This window comes from Canis lupus, chromosome 11 (assembly GCF_011100685.1).
Source record: "Canis lupus familiaris isolate Mischka breed German Shepherd chromosome 11, alternate assembly UU_Cfam_GSD_1.0, whole genome shotgun sequence".
Lineage (NCBI taxonomy): Eukaryota > Metazoa > Chordata > Mammalia > Carnivora > Canidae > Canis > Canis lupus.
In genome coordinates, this window is record NC_049232.1 from 50,516,249 (window position 1) to 50,540,414 (window position 24,166).

The following is a 24,166-nucleotide window of genomic DNA, read 5'->3' on the forward strand; positions in this document are numbered from 1 at the left end:
AGGGGTTTCTGTGAATTAGGGCAGCCTAGTACAGGGTGTTAGAGCCCAAGTGGGATGAAAGGATTGTTAAACCCAGGGAGACTGGTTAAAAGTAACTATATATACATATACATATACATATACATATACATATACATATACATATATATCTGAGTATATCAGTATATATCAGTATATATACTGATATATATATATGAGAAATTGGTGTGAATTCATGATTTTCAATATATAGATAGATAAAAATATAGATAGATAATGAAATAAATATAGGGGTGTGTGTATATATTTACATGTAAATACGAGTAAATTCCTGGGAGAAGTGCTGGGAGCAGAAACTTCCCAATAGCAATGAGCATATCTAACACTATCATTATCTAATAAAAGGAACTAGGTATTCTTGGAGAAAAGGCTGATTTCAGGGATGGACCAGGGATATTACAAGATGAGCCTAGAAAATCATGTACCGGGCACCCTGGGTGGCTCAGTGGTTTAGCACTGCCTTCAGCTCAGGTCATGATCCTGGGGAACCGGGATCGAGTCCCACGTTGGGCTCCCTGCATGGAGCCTGCTTCTCCCTCTGCCTGTGTTGTGTTTCTGCCTCTCTCTCTTTCTGTCTCTCATGAATAGGTAAATAAAATCTTTTAAAAAAAGAAGAAAATCATGTACCAAAAAGTCTTTAAAAAGGGGTCAAAGAATAATGAGAATATGTCAAAAGAACACAGAAATCAGTTTGAAGGAGCCAAATCTGGAACAATTTGAGCATGAAAATAAATATTGGCCAAATCTGGAACAATTTGAGCATGAAAATAAATATTGATAGGAACAGTTTACAGCCAATTGAACAAAATAAGAAACCATGAATTCATACTGATATAAATAAAAGAATGAACATTTGATGAGTAACAAGATATTTACATAATTTCAAAGTAACTCCACAAAATACTTACAGTTTCAATGGGGAACATTAGAAAAACCCAAATATTGAAACATTCTAGAAAATAACCATCCTGAAATCTTTAAAAATGTTAAGTTCATGAGAGTCAAGGAAAGACTGGGGATCTGTTCCCCATTGGAGGCGACCAAAGAGAAATGACACCTAAATGCAATACCATGATTCTGAAGTGGATCCTTCTGCTGTAAAATATTTCGGGGATGACCAGTGAAATTGAATGGGGACTAAGGATACAGTGATAGTATTGTATCAACATTAATTTCCTGATTTTATTTATTTATTCATTCATTCATTCATTCGTTCATTCATTCATTCATTCGAGACACAGAGAGAGAGAGGCAAAGACACAGGCAGAGGGAGAAGCAGGCTCCATTCAGGGAGCCCAACGTGGGACTCGATCCTGGGTCTCCAGGATCACACCCTGGGCTGAAGGTGGCACTAAACCACTGAGCCACCCAGACTGCCCAATTTCCTGATTTTGATGGTTGTATTGTGGTTATGTTAGAAATATACATATAAGAATTGGAGGGTAATTGATATCATGTCAGAAGTTTACTCAAATAATCCAAAAAAGTGCTTGTACTGAACTGGCAAGTTTTCTGTAAGTTATCTTTCCCCCTATACATCCAATATACAATAGAAAACAGGGACAGAAATCACAGTAGGCAATCCCACTTAGAAAGGACGTAAAAATAGGCATTGGTCCTTAGAAAATCTGAGACCCAAGCATGCAGATCACCAAATTCCCCTTCTCCAGAGGCAGGGAATGTGATACCTCCCATTTCTACTATTCTTCATGCTTTTTGGTTGATTTTCTGCCCTGTTCTGGTCATTCTTCTTTGACTAGGTTCCAGTCTGCCTATTTCCTTCATAAAAGACCAGTGCCCAGGACTGGATGCAGCATTCCAGCTGGAGTGCAAGCAACAGTAGAGAGCAGGATCATCAATCGCCTTCATAATTCCAAAGATCATACTTTCATCAATGCCTTCTGACACAACATTCACTTTTTGATATTCATGTTAAACGATAGAGTGGGCCGAAGATAGAGCCCTGGAACAATGCAAACACTCTACAAGTTGACTTGGATCCTTTAAATACAGTCATTGTGCCAATCAAGGTTTTTGGCTGCAAAATAATCAATCTCACCCCTGCTCTGCCATGATCACCACTGCTGGTGAATACTCAACACCACCACTTCAAGACTGTTCAAGCTGCTGCTACTGGCACCATAAATACTTTCCACACTTTCCTTGCCTCTTCTTACTCCCAGTGGCTCCCAACAACCCAGCATTCATTGGCTTTTAACTGCATCACTCCAATCTGTCCCTGTCTTCACATAGCCTTCTCTGTGTCTATGGGTGTTTTTGGCAATGGGTCCTCTCCCCTTCGTGCTAGGACACCAATCACTGGAAAAAGGGCCCACCTAATCCAGTATGACCTCATCTCGACTTAACCAATTACATTTGCAAAGACCCTATTTTCAAACAAAATCTATTCTGAGGTTTTGGGTAGACATGAATTTTGGAGGTACACTATTTACCCCCTACAAGCTATCATATATATGGAAAGAGCTTCCCTGAGAGTTAAGCCAACACAGAAACAGGGGTATGTGCCTTAGTATGGCCATATTTGACTGCCCCTGGACTAATCAGTTACATGAATTGGCAAATTTCCTCCTTTTCCTTAAGTCAGCTTGAAATGACAGAAAGAACCTACCACCCCTACTTTTACAAAATTAGAAAATCATTAGCACATGACCAATGTTCCAAACTTCTTCCTACTGCCTGTGTCCTCCAAAAGTCTCTGACAGGGATTGTGCAATCCCACTGGAAGTGGAATGGATTTACTTCATGTACTTCATTTGGCCAGGAAACAAAAATTTATTTTGAGCAGCTAGATGATTTCTTACAATGTAGTCCACCATTATTCCTTTCTCTTAATTTTTATTATGGAAAATTACAAAATTACACACAAGTGGGAAGAATAGTATAATGAACCTCAGCTTCCATCATCCCATGTTTGCTCCATCTATACCTCCAACTTCCCTCCACCTCCAGCAGGATTATTTCAAAAGAAAATTCTGATGCCATATAATGAATTTATCCTCTTCAACCACTATTTTAAGTTTTAATCCCCTCATTACTGCATTTGAGAAGTTTTGTCCCTTGCAAGGCAATGCAAGGCACTTTGAACATAGAAAGGGTACAACAGACATCTGCTGAATGGAGACCTGCCATTAGAATTTCCAGTCTATTAGAAGACAAGGAAGCCCCTCCAGTGCTTACTAAGCTTTAATGTAAATCACCTGGGGAGATGTTAAAATGCAGAATATGTGGGCAGGGGTGGGGGAATTCTGCAGTTCTAATAAAAACTGTAAATGCTGCTGGTCTGTCGATCTCACTTTGAGTAGCCAGATCCTAAACCAGAAAGGAAAGGAGAAAAAAGCAGGGTGCCATATAAGGTAGAGGTGATGGGTCACCAGGCTTGAGAACTAGACTTTGATAGTTTACCACAGTTACCCAAATTTATTTTGACAATATTCTAAAGTGAGAATAACCCTGAACCAAGCAAGCACTGAGGAACCCACAAAAGAAATTTTATAAACTCTGCAAAGGGAAGACACAGTTACTTGTCAGTTCTAGAAAATCTGTATGATAGAGAGTAAAAGTGTCTAGCCAGCTCATGGTGAATTTTTCCAAAAAACTTGACCCTGCTGGACCTAGTTCTCCATATCCACTCTTGTACTGCTTCCACCCACCCTCCAGCCACAGCTGATTGGACCAAATGTGAGAATCTGACCCAAGCTGGGCCAGTCAGAGGGTCTCTCCTGAGAATTTGGTTTTGAGATTCAGAACAGTCAGTCCCACCCTAAGAATGGCTGGAATTGAAGTTATATAACTATTCTACCTTCTGTCAATACACAGAGAAGCAAAGAAAGCTGATTGAAAGAAACAGACCATAGAGAGGACCTAGAAATGAAAAAAGCACCACTTACATTCCTTAGGCTTCTTGCCCCATTCGCATCCCTCCTGAGGCCTGATACCATTTCTGTGCCTCAGAACCCAATCTCCTTATGTTGAAATCTTCTAGATGTTGCATTAGTGAGTTTCAGATCTTCACAACCAAAGAGACTGACAGATAGACACGTTCATATATGGCAAGTGGGAACTAAGCCAGAGAGGAAGAAGGGTAAGAGCTGCTGGGCCTAGAATGCAGGTCACTGTGGGTTTACCAGGCAGGTATGTAGACAAGAGGTCATCCATAGCAGAAATGAAGTCTCAGGAATCAGAAAAGAAACTTCCTCCCTGCAAGCAGCAGGCTGGGCTGTGGCTTCCTTTGAGACTACCAAGTTGGTGGCTGCCAACCTCGCTGCCACTCCTCACCTGAGAATTTGCTCCAGCCTTCCTGATTGTGTTAGGACTGGCCATACCACAGGGCACCTTGTTTCCCCGAACCTCTGAGGGCTGTGATGTCCCTAATGTAGAGCCACCTGATGGTATAATCGGCTCTTCCCAAGAGTCTGGTTGTTACCCTGACCACCTTCCTAATCAGCATGCCACTCTGTGAATCTCTAGCCTGGAGATATAAGAAGGAGTTTAGCCCACAGGCAGGTCCTGAAGTCTATGGCAATGATTCAAGCTCAGCCCAAACCCCAGGGAGTTTGTTACAGATAGGATGGTAAACTTACTTCTGTTTGCCCAGGACTATCCCACGTCCCAGGACCTAGTTCTGGAAAAACCGGGAGTATTAGTCACTCTAATTTTAAAGCCTCCAGGTCCTAAATGGAAACCTGCCTTAGCATAGTGCCTTGAAGGCATCATCCCAGGTTTTGGTGACTCCAAACCTCCATACCCCACCATCCTGAGGATTCCCACACAACTGGGGTTTCTGAACTGCTTTCTGAAACCACTGCATCTCTACTTACACCTGTAGACTGTGTGGCAAATTAAGAGCCCAGACTCTGAAGCCTCCTATTCACTAATTTGGTGACCTTAGGTATCTAAAATCTCATTGCCTCACTGAGAATACTATACCTACTTCATCGTGTTATAAGAAAAGTGAGAATAGTGCCTGACTGTATAAAAGTTGGCAATTATTGTCATGCTCTTTCCCCAGTCTAATCATTGTCTCCTCTCACTAAGGAGACCTTCACCTCTGGGCACACTCTGTAGTCTTAGTGGCATGGCCCAGACCCAGGCAGAGGGCAGTGGGGGACCCAGGCTGTCTACAGAGGCTTCACCTGGTCCTCCTTTCCCTGGGCTCAGATGTTAGTCCTCAGAGGAGGGTCTAGTTTCTCCCATTTCTGGGCAGAGTCCCTGAAGGGGAACACTCATGGGGCTCTTTAGAAGGACCTAGTAGGAAGGGACCAGCAAAGGACTTCAGTGGCCTGGCCAGCCCTCTGGTGTGGACAGAGGATCCCCACATCTCGAGTCTCCTGCCATTGTGATCAGCCTAATCCCTCAACCTGCTTTCTCAGAAGCCATGCTCTCACACCTGTCAGAAATGAGAGATTCCAGGCCAGGAGCAAGAACTCTGCAAACAGCTAGACATGCCTTGAGGACATTTTGTGTACGCAAGTTGGGGAAAGTATAGGAAGTTCCCACAGCTAGCTATCCCACATGATCATTGACAACTGGAGGTAAGGTCTGTCTGCCCACAAAGGCACCTGACCCATGTTGATTTCCTCCCCCTGTTCACCACGGGAAGTGTACGCCCCAATACAGGCTTTGTATGTCATAATGAAAGCAAATCCCAAAGCCCTGGTGCTGGGTTTCAGGCCCTTTAAGGAGAAAACCCCCGGGGCAGCCCACGTGGCTCAGTGGTTTAGCGCCGCCTTCAGCCCAGGGTGTGATCCAGGAGACCCAGAATCAAGTCCCACGTTGGGCTCCCTGCATGGAGCCTGCTTCTCCCTCTGCCCGTGTCTCTGCCTCTCTCTCTCTCTCTCTCTCTCTCTCTCTCTCCCCCTCTGTGTGTGTGTGTCTCATGAATAAATAAATAAAGTCTTAAAAAAAAAAAAAGGAGAAAACCCCAGGAGTGCATGGAGGTCTCACTACCTCCCCTCAGGCCAGCCACGCCAGGCCAGCTCTCAAAGGCCTCTTGTGACTGTCCTTTCTCTCATCTTTCCTCACTGTGATAAATGTCCTGGGATTAGCCCTTCTGTGTTTATTGGATGAGCAATTTGTGTCTGTCTGAAAAGCTACGTCTGAATAATGTTTGGCACGAGCTGAAGAAATGTGAGCCTCTGCAGTCCCCTCCAGCCAGCATTCTGGAGCCAGCCGTTCTCCTGCCAAGAGGGTTCGACAGCTCTGCAGCTCGTCTGCAGCCTAAACATGTTTGCCGGTGGGGAGAGGAGGAATTGGTAGGAGGGGGAGGGAGGTGCCCCTGGTGGGACCAGACACCCAGAGGGACAGAAGAGTAGAGCAACTTCAGCAAATCTGCCAATTGTTCTGGAGCCCCTGTAATAATTTGGGGTCATCACAGATGCCCATGGTAGTCACCTGTGTGACTGGGGACAAGAAAACCAGGGCCCCCTGTGCAGCTCAGGAGCCTGGCCCAGAGTCCCAGAAGTGAACTGCAGCTGAGACTGCACTGAAGTGCAGTGCACTGAAGTGAACTGCAGAAGAGACTGAAGGAAGTCCGGTGGGTAGCATGAGGATCCCAGGTCTAGAAGGGTAATTAGTGCTGTGCTCTTGAGGTTTGTGGGCGATGGGGCCATATAGAGGGGTTGTTAGGATATACTAAGGCTGTTTAAATATTTACTAACGTCATCCTTTTGGGTCCTGGAACTGGGAGGACAGCTTGCAGCAATCAGGTGACATAGTTATAAGCTGCTGAGGAGTGTAGACAAAGGGAATTTGGAAGGTGTGAGTGGGTGTGTCAACAACCTCTACCACCACCCTCTCCACTCCTCCAGCAACCTTCTGCTGTTCTCCCTCAACAGTCTCCTGCTCTTCTCTCAGGGTGCACACCACTGCTCTCACTGCTCTGTCCTATCCTATGACTTGGCTCTCAGTCTTTGCCTCCACCTCTCTCTCCCCAAGGCAGTGATCAGACAGGAGGCAAGACACTATCCATGGGCCTCTAACAGTGAGCACCAAACTGGCCACCAAGGAGGTATCAAAATGGTTTATTGAGGGGGCATCTGGGTGGCTCAATCAGTTAAGCATCCAACTCTTGATTTCAGCTCATGATCTCAGGGTGGTGAGACGGAGCCCCACCTGAGGCTCTGCCTTGGGCATGGAGCCTGCTTAAGATTCTCTCTCCACCCTCCCTCTGCCCTTCCCCTCTGTCTACAAAATGGTTTACTGAAAAAGCGAGGCTGGGAGGTCTGACTTCAGTGGTCACAGACTCACAAAATGATAGCAAATGACAGGTCAGACAGAAGTAACAATGCGGGAAATAAGTTCCCGCAGGGAACTTGGCCACAATAACACCCATCCTAAGAGTCTGCTAAGTCAGCTTATCAGAAAAGGCCCCTTGAGACTGTTCTGTAGGTGTACACTCATCTTGGTGTTCCACGTGATTTCATTCATTCTGTTAATGTGTTTTGAATCCCTACCTGTATCATAATCTGTAGGACACCATCTGTCTCTTCAAATAGAAAATAAACAAAATAGGACAACAGAACAGATGTACCCATAAAAGGTAGGGAGCAATCTATACTATCACAGAAGTGTAGAGAGAAGGTTATAAATATTCAGGGAAAAAAAGAGGTAAATTTTACTTGGAAAATTAAAGGAGGAGCAAGGAAGTCTTCATGGGGATGGGGGAGATGCATTAGACCTTGACCTGGAATGAAGTCTGCAAACGCACCCCTAGTGTGCTGTTTATCCCCATTCCCTGTCCCTCCTGGCAACATTCACTCAATGTGGTGACTGTCGAAGATTTTGCTTACTAATTCCTTTATTCTTTCACTAAGCCCAGGCATATCCACAGAATCCTTCTCAACGCAGCAACACAGCGAGATGATCAGAAGAGGCACATGAGAGAAGAAAGGCATTTGCCATCACCCCTTGGAAGGTATATACAATTGAGACCTCCAGGGATAGAAACAGAAGGAACAGAGTGAGGAGACACATGGTGGTGGAGAGACACTGAATGTGTACAATGAAGCTGAATGGGCTGCAAGGCTTATGGGTAAGGTTTGTGAATAGGGAACAGTGGACAATGTGCCTGAGAAAGTAGGTTGCAGAATATCTGGTTTAGGATCTTGCCAAGTTTAGGAACGTGGGTTTAGGCCTGCAGGGGGCAGAGGCAGAGGCTTACACAACTGAGCTGTGTTCAGAAAGACAGTCTGGCAGCAGAGGACAGGGTGGACTGGGATGGGGAGGAGCTAGGGGCGGGTGTAGACCAGCCAGACAACTGTCCTAGGCAACCAGTACTGGAGCCTCCTGTGAGCTCTTGCAGCACTTGGCAAAAGCATCTGTTTAACACTCACCCTACTGTCTCTCTCAGAGCCGTCTTTTGACAGCCTGACAGCCCTACAAGATGCAGGATCCTTGACATCAGGAACCATTTGCTGCCTCTCTGGGACCCCAGGCCTGACATGGTTCTTGGCAGGTGTTCATTATATATTTGTGAATTACTAGGGCAGTGAAAAAAAAAAAAAAACAGGACAAGGGGCATACAGAGAAGGGCACGAATTTCCAGGATCACATCCTGTTTAGCAACAGTTCCTTCGGCCTAGACATCAGTACAGCTGTCTTTTGATGTGTGGAGGAGAAGCATGTGCAGGCAGCACGGGCAAGGAAGGAGTCACAGCTGACTCCAAGAAGCTGGGAATTGCTGTGTGTGTGTGTGTGTGTGTGTGTGTGTGTGTGTGTGTGTGTGTGTCTCAGGCTTACAAGAGGTTTTGGCTTTTTAAAGAGAGGTGGACAGACAAATGGAAGACCACACAATCTATACTGTCCTAAGGTGCCGTAGGAAGTGTATTAAATTAGCTTTTTTTTGTTGCAAGTGGCAGAAGTTTAATGCAAGCAAGCCTGGGGAGAACAGGAAGCTTGTAAGGTGCATCTGGGGAGCACTAGAGTGAAGGATTCCAACGATGCCAGACTCTTTCCATCTCTAATGTCTACTTCTCTCCACATGTCAGTCAGCCTTATTTTTAACCTGGCTTCCTCCACAGGCTGGAACCATGGCTATCAGCCTGCCAGCAACCTGGGTCTCACATCTGAGAGCTCCCCACCAGAGAATCGCTAAAAGCTTTCTTTCTTGTGTCCCAATTTCCGAGATCCCAGGAAAGGACTCTGATAGGTTTATGTCAGGAACCTGCTCCTGGCCTAAGACCTAATGCAGCAACTAAGGAAGCAGGGTCATCCTAAAAGGAAAAATCTTCCACCAAAACCTCATCGTTGAAATGGAAAAGAAATATTTCACAGAGGTGGAACTAATAATAATAATAATAATAATAATAATAATAACAACAACAACCCTGGGCACCTGGCTGGATCAGTTGGTAGAACATGTGACTCCATCTCAGGGTTGTGATTTCGAGCCTCACATTAGGTGTAGAGATTACTTAAAAAAAAAAAAATCCTGTCTGAGTCTGCATAAGTTAACTCTTCTGCACAACAACCCCAATAGGTGTCACTGTGGTAGACATTATTACCCTTGAGAATTATTACCTCAGGGAACCAAGGCACGGAGAGGGTAAGTAACTGTCATAGATCACACAGTTAGTAAATAGGGATGGAGCTGGGATTTAAATCCATTTCACCTAGCTCCAGACCCTGTATCTTCCTATCATATTATGCTGCCTATTACTACAGAAGGAAAGAAAGCAAGGTACTGGGCTGTGAGGAAGGAACCTTGACAATTTCTCCTGGGAAAAATTAAGGCCTGAGCTGAGGAGCCTGTGAGGAGTGATTGGTCCAATGACATGGGAATCTAGAATAACAAACACCATCACCCATTTTAATCTCACTGGAGATATCTGAAAAAGGAATGTTTCATTTTCACTTAAAAAAAATTTTTTTTAAGCAATCACTACACCCAATTTGGGGCTTGAACTCACAACCCCAAGATCGAGAGCCACACATTCCACTGACTGAGCCAACTAGGCACCTCTCATTTTGACTTCTTTTTCCTTCCATCTTTATTTACTTAAAGTAGAATTAGATAAAGCCAAGAAAAACAAAAGAGAGAACAATGAGGTCCCATTTTCACCTATTAAAAATTTAAGCAGCAGTATAATAGCCATGCTGGCAATGGTGGGGAGATGGTTTGCTTCTAAATGACTGGTGACAGCATAAAGTGGTCTATCCAGTGAAAAACAATTTATTTCGCCATGGGGGTCAAGAGCTATAGAAGCTTTCTTTAACTTTGACCTGATTACCTCACTCTTTGGCTCATGGAGTCACAAAATAAAACCCAACCAGTGCTACGTGCAAGAGATACATCTAAAATAGTGTTCCTCAGAAATACTGAAAGTAAAAGAGTGGGAAAAAATAGAACACAAGAACAAATACCATACATGCAAATACAAGAACAAAAAACAAGGGTTTTGGTATTAATATTAGACACAGTTGAATTCACAGAAAATCAAAAAATAGAGGCAAAAATATTAAAATGATAAAGGCAGAGAGCAACAATGAAGATATGTCATAAATATTTATGCACAAAATAACATCAGAGTTCATAAAACAAAAACAACTGGAAATGCATGGAGAAGTGGGCATAAATACAGTAACAGTAGAAAATTTAATTCACCTCTCTTAGCCCATGACTGATCAATAAGCTATACAAAAAGTAAGGGTATAGAGGACTTGATTTGTTAAATTAGTAATACATTGAATTAAAGACTATCAAACTCCATACCTTGAAAACCTAGAATTTGTACTTTGTTAAGTATCCATGGGTCATTAACAAATAACCACATGTAAGGCCATAAAAAAAAATAAAAAAATAAAAAAATAAAAAAACCTCAATACATTCCAAAAAGTAGAATGAATACAGATAACAGTCTGTTCACAATGCACTAAAACTAGGAAGTAATAGCAAAAACAGAAACTGTAAAGCAATAGAAAAGTTGAAAATTAAACAAAAAAGCCAAAAAACAATATCTGGATGGAATATTTTTCCATGTTAAAAAGGAAGGAAATTCTGACACATGCTACAAACCAATTAACATTGAGAATATTACACTAAGTGAAATAAGCCAGTCTTAAAAAGACAAATACTGTATGATTCGCTTGCATGAGGTGTCCAGAGTAGTCAAATTAATAGAAACAAAAAGTGGAATTGTCACTTCCAGGGGAAAGAGGATGAGTGGGGAATGGGGAGTTGTCTAATGGGAATAGAGTTTCAGTTTTGCAAGATGAAAAAGTTTATTTTGTATATTGCACAACACCGTGAATGTACTAAACAATACTGACCTAAACACTTGAAAGTAGTTGAGATGGGGATCCCTGGGTGGCGCAGCGGTTTGGCGCCTGCCTTTGGCCCAGGGTGTGATCCTGGAGACCCGGGATCGAGTCCCACGTCGGGCTCCCGGTGCATGGAGCCTGCTTCTCCCTCTGCCTGTGTCTCTGCCTCTCTCTCTCTCTCTGTGACTATCATAAATAATAAATAAAAAAAAAAAATTTAAAAAAAAAAAAAAAAAAAGTAGTTGAGATGATAAATTTCATGTTACATGTATTTTTTTTAAGGTTATTTATTTATTTATTCATGAGAGACACGGGGGGGCGGGGGGCAGAGACACAGGCAGAGGGAGATGCAGGCAGGGAGCCCAACATGGGACTTGATTCCCAGGTCTCCAGGATCAGGCCCTGGGCTGAAGGTGACCCACCCTCACCTTGGCTCACCCGCTGAGCCACCCGGGCTGCCCACGTTACATGTATTTTAAGAAATTCTCTTAAACAATTCTCAGACTGTAAACTATCTTTTGAAAAAAAAAAAAAAAAGATAATTCCCAAGGCGACAGTGCAAAAGATAAGTCAAAGGAATGAGTGTTTTCATGGTTCTTGGCTATGTCTCACATAATCTTCAGGTGAGAAGTCAGAGGGATAAATTTTGAACAGTGCAAGCTCTGAGATGGACATATCGTGTTTGAAAATGTTGGTCTTCTTCCTGCATTATTTAGCCAGGCCTTGTGTGCCAGGCCTAAAGAAACCAGAAAGGGTGGAGTTTATCTCTACTTACTTATCTCTACCACAGAAGCAAAGGCCCAGAAAAACAAAAGAAAATTCTATTCAACCCCACAGGGTAGTTCCAAGTAAAAGGAGAGGGAGAAGTAGTTCAGATGACCAAAGATTAAGTTCTCTTCTCTGAAGCTGAGCCCTCCCTCACCTGGGCTTCAGATTGTGGCTTCCTCATTGTGACAGTTGGTAAATCATTTTACCTCTCTGAGAGCACTTTGCTCATCTACAAAATGGAACTGATAGTGCCACCTGGTTTTCATGAGGAACAAATGAGATATGTGTATTAAGAGTTTAGGGAAAAAAAGAGTTTAGAGCCTGACACATATTCAGCACACAGGAAATGCTGGTTCAAGCTGGTGCGCATATTTTATAGACAAGCAAGTGTTCTCCAACTCATCTACATTACTTGTTCTCTTTGAGGGTTTTGATATGTCTGATTCTTCCCTTCCTAAAGTTTCTCCCAAGATTCTGACTATGCACTTATACTTCATCAAGTTATCAGCTCCCTGAGGAAAGAGACAAAGTTGACTCTCCCTGGTATCTTTAGGTCCTAACACTTGGAAAAAAAAAAAAAGAAAGAAAGAAAGAAAAGGAAAGGAAAGGAAAGGAAAGGGAAGAGAAAAAAGAAAAAAAGAAAAGAAAAGAAAGAAAACAAAAGAAAGAAAACAAAAGAAAAGAAAGAAAAGAAAAGAAAAAAGAAAAGAAAAGAAAAGAAAAGAAAAGAAAAGAAAAGAAAAGAAAAAAGAAAAGAAAAGAAAAGAAAAGAAAAGAAAAAGACTCTAGCTTCAGGCACCACATCAAAGTCACAGCTGCTCTGGGGCGCCAACCACTGTGCCATGAACACTGAACACCTGGGCCTCAAGAGACGTTGCAGATGAACATGTCTACACGGTCAGCAGCAAGTCCATATCCTTTGGGGGTTTTCCTTTTCTCCCTACACCTGGCAGATATCATCCTTCATGCTTAGTGATTCAGTTCGTTTGTTAACTAATTTATTCATCCACAACAGATATGTCAACAACAAAAATTACACTAGAAAGCCACGTGAAATGCAGTGGGAACTAGGAGAGCAGCTAAGCCTTAGTGGGCATAGCAGGGCAGGCTTCACAGAGGAGTAGCATGAGCTGGACTTGGAGTGATCTATAGGAAGAGGACATGGGTGTTAAAGAAAGAATAGGCAGTTAAAGAGTAGAACTTGGAACCCTTGGAGTTTCTTGCAAGGCTGAGCAGCTGTTTCCCATGAAGCCATGCCCAGTGGCAGGAGCACAGCAAGTATTAAACACCAGAGGACTCTCCATAAGTCCCCTTACTGCCTCAACCCTCCCAGCCTTACATCATTGGTCAGAGCTTTCCCCTAGGGAGAACCCAGCTCTGCCAGAGTCCCATCGTGAGCAGTAATGGAACAGAGATTAGGATCTGAGTGAGTTATAGTCCTAGCTTTTCTATTCTTAACTCCTAGGCTTTTATGGAGCTCTGGGGGCTGAGCTGCCTTTTAAAAGCCCACACATGGAAAGCATGGTGGGTACAACTGGCTCACCATTAGGAAAAAATTTAAGTTTAGAGTTCCAAGTCATGGCTGACATTAGAATAAATTCCAGATGGCTGAAAGATTTGAATGTAAAACATGAAATCACAAAAATAGTAAAAGAAGAAAATAGATGAATATTTATAATTTTGGAAGGGAGAGGAAATACGGAAGACCATTCTAAGTTTAACACCAAGGGCAGATAATAAAAGATTGGTTTAAAAAATTACATATATATTATATATATATATATATATATATAAAATATATATTCATGCACAAGAAGACTGGCATGAAAGTAGAAATGTTAACAAAGAACTGCAATTTCAGACTTAATAGGTACAAGGAAAGAGGCCCCGGGAAATTCCTTGGAGTGGTTAATTGGGAAAATGCATTTGAAGTATCTGATGCGGTTAATCCCTTCTCCTCACATTTGTACTACTCAGGCAGCTGCAAGACGGTTTCTCCCCAGACCAAACTAGTAATTGTGGGCTCTTGGGCCAGAGGCAAAGCTTTGCCCCAGACAACAACTAATGCCCAAAAGGGGAAGAAAATTGCTGCACTCAAAAGAGAAAACTGGTCCTCTTCTTCCTTTCATACACCCCCACATCTCCAACCAACCAGCACATTCCACTCCTCCATGAAGTTACTACGTGCAGGCTCTGTAAACAGGACAGACAAGCACAAGAATGCACACTTTAAAAATGAACATGTATCTAGAATTACTAAGCATTTGAGAAAAGTCAGAACAGTGAAACAGGGCCATCAAAATCTATCATCGGAAAAACTAACATCCAAGAAGCAGAATTAATAACTAGTGAAGAACAAAGGCTTCAGATTAAGTGTAAATAATGTCTTCACAAGAAATGTGAAAGGATATTTCATCGATTAAAAAGAATTAACTAGGGATCCCTGGGTGGCGCAGTGGTTTGGCGCCTGCCTTTGGCCCAGGGCACGATCCTGGAGATCCGGGATCGAGTCCCACGTCGGGCTCCCGGTGCGTGGAGCCTGCTTCTCCCTCTGCCTGTGTCTCTGCCTCTCTCTCTCTGTGACTATCATAAATAATAAATAAAAAAAAAAAAAAAAAAAAAAGAATTAACTGGTGATTTTGGAACTTTAGGAATATGTTTTTCCAGGGATGCCTGGATGGCTCAGCGGTTTAGTGCCTGCCTTTGACCCAAGCATGATCCTGGAGTCCTGGGATCGAGTTCCACATCAGGCTCCCTGCATGGAGTCTGCTTCACCCTCTGCCTGTGTCTCTGCCTCACTCTGTGTCTCTCATAAATAAATAAATAAAATATTTTTTTAAAAAAAGGGAATATGTTTTTCCAAATAAAAATTCAACGGGCCAAATCACAAAATAAATATCAATGAAGAGTCAAAACAGAGTTGAAAGGTCAAGTGGAGAAATTCTCCTGAAACGCAGTTCAGAGAAAGACAGATAGGAGATGTAACAGAGAAATTTGAGGCAGTGACAGGTTTGGCCCATTGACTAGAGTTTGCCAACCTCTGCCCTATGGCTCTCACTTCCCTGCCTCATGAAGGCAGTAATTGTACCAACTTCATAGGGCTGTTGTGGGAATTCAATGGAGCCATGTGACAAGTACTTTGCCCATTGTCTTGTACATAATAAGCAGCCAATAAATGCTAGTTATCATTGTTGATCTAGTTGTTTGGGTGCTGAGAGTGAAGAAAAGGAGGCACATTTATTTAGCACCTGCTGTGCACACAGCAGACCCAAGTCTTAAAGGGACTTAAAGGACTTCATTTTATTATTTTTATTAGTCACTTAATAAAAAATACTTCATGTTGGCATAGGGGAAAAAGAAGTTAGGAAGCATAAACAAAGGATCCAAAAGTTCTGTCATCCTATTTAATAGGCATTCCAGAATAAAAGAACAGAGGGAATGGAGGGGAAAAAAATAAATAAATTATGGCCTATTTCTTAGGAGTAAAGAAGAAAGTCATTAACTTTCACACAGAAATGGCCCGCTGAGTACCAAGAAGAATAACTGCCCCCTGCCCCCCACCAAAAAAAAAGCCTATGCCTGGATTAATTACATGGCTGTCAAAGAGAACACTGGATTAATTATGATGAAATATCAGGATACCAGGTATAAAGGAAATGTCAAGCAATTCTGTTCCATTCTCTAAAATTTGTAAGTGCACTTTTCCAGGAACAGGATCTGAAACATGTATCCAGTTCTTCTTCTTCTTCTTTTTTTTTTTTTTTTTTGTATCCAGTTCTTAAAAGACCAGAAAGGAAGTCTAAGAATTGCTTGTCCTCTAGGAAGGGAACTTCTCCAAACAAGGAGGCCAGGTGAGAAGGGGCTCAACCCTTAATCAAGGTGGTTCTACATCTTGTGCTTTTCATTCTCTTTTCTTACACACTCGCAGAAGGAAAGATTCCCAAGCTCAAAACCAGACTGCCCTTAACCCAGCACATTATACTTTCTTCTCTCTGGGAGAAACAGCCACAAAGGTTTTCCCTTGGGAATGTGTCTGGTTTTAAAAAGTCGCTGAGACTCAACATGCTAGTAGCCATTTACTACTGTGAAAATCTCGCTGGGGAAATGGGAGGAAGGAGAGTGCTGTGAGCTCACTGAAGCTGTGCAGCAGTCGGGTCATGGAGATGTGGGCCTGAGGGTATGCAAGCCCAGGTTAGCGGATGGAGACATGCATCCACTCTTTTCTGTGTGATCCAGACAGAGCACCTTTACTTTCTGAGCCTCTGTTTCCTGGTCAGTGAAATGGGAACACATTGCTTCTTAGGGTAATTCTTGTGGCTAAGATTTTTTTTAACCAGTGAGACTCTCTGAGAAAGCAAGTTTTGTTTGTTTGGTTTTTTTTTTAAGATTTTATTTATTTATTCATGAGTACACACACACAGAGAGAGAGAGAGAGACAGGCAGAAGGGAAGGAGGCTCCCTGCAGGGAGCGCCATGCAGGACTGGATTCCGGGACTCCAGGATCTCGCCCTGGGCCAAAGGCAGGCGCCAAACTGCTGAGCCACCCAGGGATCCCCAGAAAGCAAGTTCTAAACTAAGAGTCACTTATGCAAATGTCTATAAGGGCTACTTGTGAAGTGGCCAGGGCACGACATTAGGGAATGATGTGGATCCTGACCTAACAAACAAGTTTAGGAGCCAAATTTGGCCCTGTGTCACCAACTTGTTACCCCGCTTTAAACAAAAATGAGGGTAATTACAGCAAAACAGCTCTCAAAATTGATAGAAAATACAATTTTTCTCTACCCTGTTATGGGTTGAATTATGTCTCCCCTTCCCCTGAAAGTTAGTCCTAACCCCAAGTATCTCAGAATGTGAGCTTATTAGGAAATAGGGTCACCGCAGATGTCACTGGCCAACATAAGGTCATACTGAGGTAGGACTGACTTCTAATCTGATTCCGTATAAAGAAGACAGCCAGGTCGCCTGGATGGCTGGCTCAGCAGTTGAATGCCTGCCTTCAGCCCAGGGCGTGATCCCAGAGTCTCGGGATCAAGTCCCACATTGGGCTCCCTGCATGGAGCCTGCTTCTCCCTCTGCCTGTGTTTCTCCCTCTCTCTCTGTCTCTCATGAGTAAATAAATAAAATCTTTAAAAAAAGAAGAAGAAGAAGACAGCCATGTGAAGATAGAAAGACACAGAGAGGGATCCCTGGGTGGCTCAGCGGTTTGGCGCCTGCCTTTGGCCCTGGGCGCAATCCTGGAGACCCGGGATCGAGTCCCACGTCGCACTCCCGGTGCATGGAGCCTGCTTCTCCCTCTGCCTGTGTCTCTGCCTCTCTCTCTCTCTCTCTCTGTGACTATCACAAAAAAAAAAAAAAAAAAAAAAAATTTAGAAAGACACAGAGAGAATGCCCTGTGAAGACAGAGACCAGTGATGCATCTATAAGCCAAGGAATGGCAGGATTGCTAGCTCTCATGGGAAACTAGGAGAGGGCCATGGAACAGATTTTCTCTCAGAGTCCTCAGAGGGAAACAACCCTGCTGTCATCTTGATTTCAAACTTCTAGCCTCCAGAACTATGAGAGAATAAATTTCTGTTGTTTTAAGCCACCCACTTTGTGATACACTGTTATGGCAACCCTGAGGGAAACAAACACACTCCCCTAAAGGAAACTTTATTTTATATCAGGTATGAATTTCTGCTTCTCCACATGAGTCAGTGGGACCCCCAGCTTAAGTCTCGGTGGGGCCAGGACTAGGATGAGGCACCTAGAGTCCAAAATTTCAGGAGGCAGTTCAGTTCCTCTTTGGCTTCTGCAAGTGCTGATCTTCAGAGAGAGCACCTCCTTGGGAGCCAGGAACCTGTCTGTGGCCATGCTGGAGCGTGTGGCAGTAGTCCTGCCTGAACCCGTTATCTAGAGTCTTTTGATGGTGCTTTGGAGCCGATTATAAAATGTACTTTCCAGCCACTTTAACCTAGGGCAGAGCAATATGTATTTCTCACAATCTCAGAATCCTTCCTCTTCACTTAAGGTAGAAGCTGGGGCACCTGCGTGGCTCAGTTGGTTAAGCGTCTGCCTTTGGCTCAGGTCATGGTCCCAGGGTCCTGGGACTAAGCTCCACATTGGGCTCCCTGCTCAGTGGGGAGCCTGATTTTCACTCTCCATTTGCTGTTCCCCCTGCTTGTACTCGCTTGCTCTCTCCCTGTAAAATAAATAAATAAAATATTAAAAAAAAAAAGTGGAGGGACGCCTGTGTGGCTCAGTGGTTGGGCAGATGCATGATCCTGGGGTCCTGGGGTCGAGTCCCACGTCGGGCTCCCCCTCGGGGAGCCTGCTTCTCCCTCTGCCTGGGTCTCTCTCTGCTTCTCAATCTGTGTCTCTCATGAATAAATAAATACATAATATTTTTTTAAAAAGTGGAGACTGAAGGGTAGCAGAATATGCCACCTCAAAATATGACTGTAGGAGTTCAAGACATGACACCCCAAATTAGGCTGCTTTGGTATATTGATTATTTTAAGCTGTAAGCACTTGAAAAGCAGCAAATGCAGGGAATAGCTTTTTCTGAATTACTCCTTTTTTTAAAGATTTATTTACTTATTCATAAGAGACACAGACTGAGAGAGAGAGAGGCAGAGACACAGGCAGAGGGAGAAGCAGGCTCCATGCAGGGAGCCAGATGCTGGACTCGATACCGGATCCCAGGATCACAACCGGAACTGAAGGCAGGCGCCCAACTGCTGAGCCACCCAGGTGTCCCTGAATTACTCTTATCTGCCTACATCCTCCAAGAGGATCTCAGCTGTCATAAATCCCCTCCCAGGGAGTTTCATCAACCAGGGAGGATTGACTGTCCTCACAAGGCAGCAGCCTGGAAATCCACACCACACCCAGACAAACTTTATTACAAACTATTATATCTCCTATCTTTCCAGGGGCCAATTCAACTTTCCCCCAAATCATTTATTCTCCAAGCCCTACATCTTCCCCTCCCATTTTCCTATTAAGATCATATTTAATTCTCACTTTGGGGGGATCATTAATTTTTCCAGGGTATCTCCCCTGTATGTATGGGATATATATGTTAGTAAACTTCTGTTTGCTTTTCTCTTATTAACCTGTGCTTTATTGCAGGAGTCTCAGCCGACTCAGAAGGACAGAGAGAAAATTATGAGGACAGGATCACTGAAACCCTACCCATATGGAATCCTGTGAAACCTGGCAGACGGGTAAGAGTTATTAAAATCAGCTCTCCTGGATCTCTGTTTGTAGCGACTAATTAAGAGGAGGCTAAAATTTCATGTTGTCCTTTCATCTTCAAATTCAGATTAGCAGGAGAGAAATATCTATAAGAATGAATTATTTGAACTGTAACTTTTAGGAATTTGGTTTTTGGGAATACCCCTGGGTTATTTATCCTTTCCCTCCCAGGAACAGCTAGCTATTTCTTTCCTGTTTGTCTTGTTTTACGTCCTGAGAACTTGGCTTGGCACACAGGTTTTTGGTGCTTGTGTGTGCAAGTAAGTAGTTCCAGCTCTTGGCAGGATTGCATCTTTTGCACCCTCTTTAGAGATACCCAACTTGCACTCACGTTAAGTCACAAAAGGTTTATTAGTTTTGGGTTTGAGCCACTTACAAGTATACCTTGAGTTTAAAAGAAAAAGGGGGAAATAATTTACTTGTTTCTTTTTAAAAGATTTATTCATTTATTTTAGAGAGAAGAGGGGAAGGGGCTGAGGGAGAGGGAGAGAGAGAATCCCAAGCAGACTCCCCCGCTGAGTGGGGAGCCTAACACTGGGCTTGATTCCACAACCCTGAGACCACAGAGCCGAGCTAAAACCAAAAGTCAGATGCTCAACCAACTGAGCCAGTCAGGCACCTCAGGAAAAAAGTAATTTAAAAAAGAAGTTTAATACTGCCAGAAATAGTTACTGTTTGTTCCAGCTGATAATAAGATATCAAAAAGGATTTTTAAAAGAGCTGTTCGGTAGGAAAATTGGCCTAATTAGAAGCTGATATTCAGAGCCTGAGAGGGTTTTATTTGGTTTTGTTTTGTTTTTAAAGTCTCTGTGTTCTGTTTTTCCTTGATCCTGTTCCTCCTATAGGGACTTCTCAGTCCACTGAAACCCTCTTCTCAAACCCCTGCCAAGTACATGCTCCACCAACTCTATCTACTTCTTTCATGTTGGCACAATTTTACTAGGATAATTTGGAACTTGATGGGCTTCTTCGGCCAATCATATATATATATATATATATATATATGATTCCTATATATATATATATATATATATACATATATATATACACACACACACACACACACACACACACATAGTATTTTTCTACCTCTGGGTGATATTGTCAAAATTGTGAAAGAGCTCTGTTTAATTGGCTTAAAGGTAAGTGCTTATATAAATTAAATATTCTTTCAGAGCAATATAGAAACTAACGCAAATATTTTTCAAGTTCATGTGACTTGAGTAGTCTTCCTTTTTTTAAAGATTTTGTTTATTTATTTATTTATTTGAGATGGGGGGAGAAGGGAGATAGAGCACAAGTGAGGGGGGAGGGGCAGAGGGAGAGGGAGAAGCAGGCTCTCCACTGAGCAGGGAGCCCAAGGTGAGGTTCCATTCCAGGACCCTGAGATCATGACCTGAACCTAAGTCAGACGCTTAACCGACAGAGCCACCCAGGCACCCCTTGAGTAGTCTTTGGTAAGAAAGAATATCATTGGTTTAGTAAAAAAAAAAAAAAAAAAAAAAAAAAATTAAAAGAAAAATAATCAGCATGTCAGCATTGGGCACCTGGGTAGCTCAGCAGTTGAGCATCTGCCTTCAGCCCAGGGCATAATCCTGAGTCCAGGGATGGAGTCTCACATTGGGCTCCCCCAGGGAGCCTGCTTCTCCCTCTGCCTATGTCTTTGCCTCTCTCTGTGTGTCTCTCATGAATAAGTAAATAAACTCTAAAAAAAAAAAAATACTGTCAGCATTATAAATAATGCAGACACACAACATTTATTCTAGCTGGATCTACTAGTCAAACATCTGCCAAGAAGAATAGTAACTTAAAATGATGCCTAATTTTGGGACACCTAGGTGACTTAGTCGGTTAAGTGTCTCTCTTGGGCTCCATCATGATCCCAGGGGCCTGGGATGGAGCCCTGCCTTGAGCTCCCTGTTCAGTGGGGAGCCTGCTTCTCCCTCCCTCTGCCTGCTGCTCCCCATGCTTGTGCTCTCTCTCTGTCAAGTAAATAGATAAAATCTTTTTAAAAAAATGATGCCTAACTTTGTCTAATGTCTTATGAAATTTTCATGACTGATCTAAACATAATTGTTAAAAAAACATGAATCAACTAAACATAGGTGGGAAAGAAGTTTGTAAATGATTTTTTCCACAGTGATTATGTTCTATAAAATATGTCTGCTTAAAAACATTTCCAAAATCGTTTCGGTAACTTGAAACCTTAAAGTTATATTAAGTTAAATTAAATGGCAGATAGTCACTGAATACCTAGATCATTTCCAAATAAGATAATGTACTGAAACATTAATTGCTAAATATAAATCTAAGTTTACCTAATTTTACCCTCTCATTACAGAGGAACAAAAGCTATTTTGACATCTACAGAATATAGGTGTGACAGTTCACATGGCTTACTTCTGTGTACACTAGAAACTAAGGTTTCTAAGAGTTCAGAATTCTAATTAATGTTTAATTAAAACTAGTAGAAAAAAGCTCTACCTGCAAAATATATAAGGAAAGTAGAGTGTGTTTTTGGTTTAAAAAAAAAGTGTGAGTTATAGAGATATATTTTTGTTAAGGGAAAAATAGTAATTTTGTCCTAACATAGACTAACTGGTTATTCCAGAACGAAAGAGAGAATTAAAAAAAAAAAGAGAGCGAGAGAAGAAAGGACAAAAACTAGATGGATATAGAAAGTTGGAAAGAGGGACACCTGGGTGGTTCAGGAGATGAGCATTTTCCTTCCGCTCAGGATGTGTTCCCTGAGTTCCCGGATCGAGTCCCACATTGGGCTCCTGCATGAAGTCTGCTTCTATTCTCCTCCCTCTGCTTATGTCTCTGCTTCTTTTTGTGTCTTTCATGAATAAATAAATAAATAATCTTTAAAAAAAAAAAAAAAGAAAGAAAGTTGGAGAGAGAAAGAGTGAGAGTGAGACAGAGTCTCATTTCATGTGGTCAAACTGGCCAAAATGGAATAAATTTGTTTAAACAGTTTTAGAAATAAGCTTTAGTATCAAGAGTGTGCCTATGCAAAACTAAAATTTAATTTTCTTTCATCTGTTAAAAGGAAAAAGTTCTCAGCTTATTGGTGTACTCTTTTTTAAAAATTGAGGTGTAATTGACATATAACATGATGTTAGTTTCAGATATGCAACATAGTGATTTGATATATGTCTGTATTGAGAAATTATTACCACAGTAAGTCTGGCTAACATCCATAACCACAGTTACATTTTTTTTTCCTTTTGTAATGAGAATTTGTAAGATTTATTTCACTCACCTTCCACCTCCTCTGGCAACCACTAAACTATGTTCTCTGTATGAATGAGCTTGGCGGGGGGGTTGTTTTTCATTTTTTAGATTCCACATGTAAGTGAGATCATATGGCATTTGTCTTTCTCTGTCTGACTTGTTTCATTCAATAATGCCCTCAAGGTCCATCCATGATGTTGCAAATAGCAAGATCTCTTTCTTTTTATGGGCAAATTATATTCCATTGAATATATATATACCACATATTCTTTATGCATTCATCCATCAGGGGACACTTAGGTTGCTTTTATGTCTTGGCTATTGTAAATATTTCAGTGAATGTGGAGGTGTGTATAACTTTTTGAATTGGTGTTTCTGTTTCCTTTGGATAAATACCCAGAAGTGGAATTGCTAGATCATATAGTAGTTCTATTTTTAATTTTTTGAAGAACCTCCATACTCTCTTCCATAGTGGCTGTACTAGTGTATATTCCCACCAATGTGCACGAGGGCTAGCTTTCCTCACATCCTTGCCGACACTTGCTGTTTCTTTGGTTTTTGGTTAAGAGCTATTATATTATACATAATATATAATATATATATTATATATTATCTTGTTGTGGTTTTGATTTAAATTTCCCTAATTAGTGATATTGAACACCTTTTCATGTACCTGTTGGCCATCTGTATTTCTTCTTTGGAAAAATGTCTATTCAGAATCTCTGCCTATTTTTTATTGGATCGTTTGGGTATTTTTAGTGTTGAGTTGTAGGAGTTCTTTGTATATTTTGGATATTTACCCCTTATCAGATATATGATTTGCAAATATTTCTCCCATTCAGTAGGTTGCATTTTCAATTTGTTGGTGGTTCCCTTTGCTGTGCAGAGGCTTTTTAGTTTACTCTAGTCCCATTTGTTTATTCATGCTTTTGTTTCCTCTGCTTCTGGGGTCAAATTAAAAAAAAAAAATCATCACAAAGACCAATGTCAGGGAACTTACTGCTTATATTTTCCTTTTTTTAATTTTTTTTTAACTGCTTATGTTTTCTTCTAGGAGTTTTATGGCTTCAGGTCTTCAGATCTTGCATTCAAGTCTTTAATCCATTTTTATCTCATTTTAAGAATTTTTTTAATTTTTAAAGATTTTATTTATTTATTTATTAGAGAGAGAGCACGCAAGACAGAGAAAGGGGCAGAGGGAGAGGGGAAAAGCGACTCCCTGCTGAACAGGGAGCCTGATACTCCCAGGACTCTGGGATCATGACCTGAGCTAAAGGCAGACACTTAACCGACTGAGCCACCTAGGCGCCCCTTAATTACATTTTGTACATGATGTAAGAGAGTGGTCGTGTTTTATTGGTCTGCTCTTGATAAGAGATTGTGAAAGGTTTTCTTTACCTCTTAAATAATCTGTCTAGAAAACAAAGATTCTGTGTTTAATCAAAATAATTTCCCATGCTTCATGTTATCTTTATGAGGTCTTTGATTACTTAAGAAAACTCTATTAAAAGTTTTTAATAATAAAAAAAAGTTTTTAATAGTTCTCTATTAAAAAAGCTAAGATTCTTAAAACTATATTATTTTCTATATTTGCCTTTGAAAT

The 24,166-nt window shown here is 41.8% G+C and overlaps 1 long non-coding RNA gene across 1 annotated transcript in view; it reads left to right on the forward strand.

Annotated features, from left to right (window-relative positions):
- The first annotated feature begins 6,099 nt into the window (after positions 1-6,099).
- The window catches only part of LOC119874047, a 42,641-nt gene continuing 24,574 nt past the window's right edge, over positions 6,100-24,166 (forward strand). Inside the window, exons 1-3 of the long non-coding RNA XR_005366420.1 lie at positions 6,100-6,592; positions 7,872-7,972; positions 19,201-19,295. This is a non-coding gene — a long non-coding RNA (uncharacterized LOC119874047). The remainder of the gene's footprint in view (positions 6,593-7,871; positions 7,973-19,200; positions 19,296-24,166) is intronic.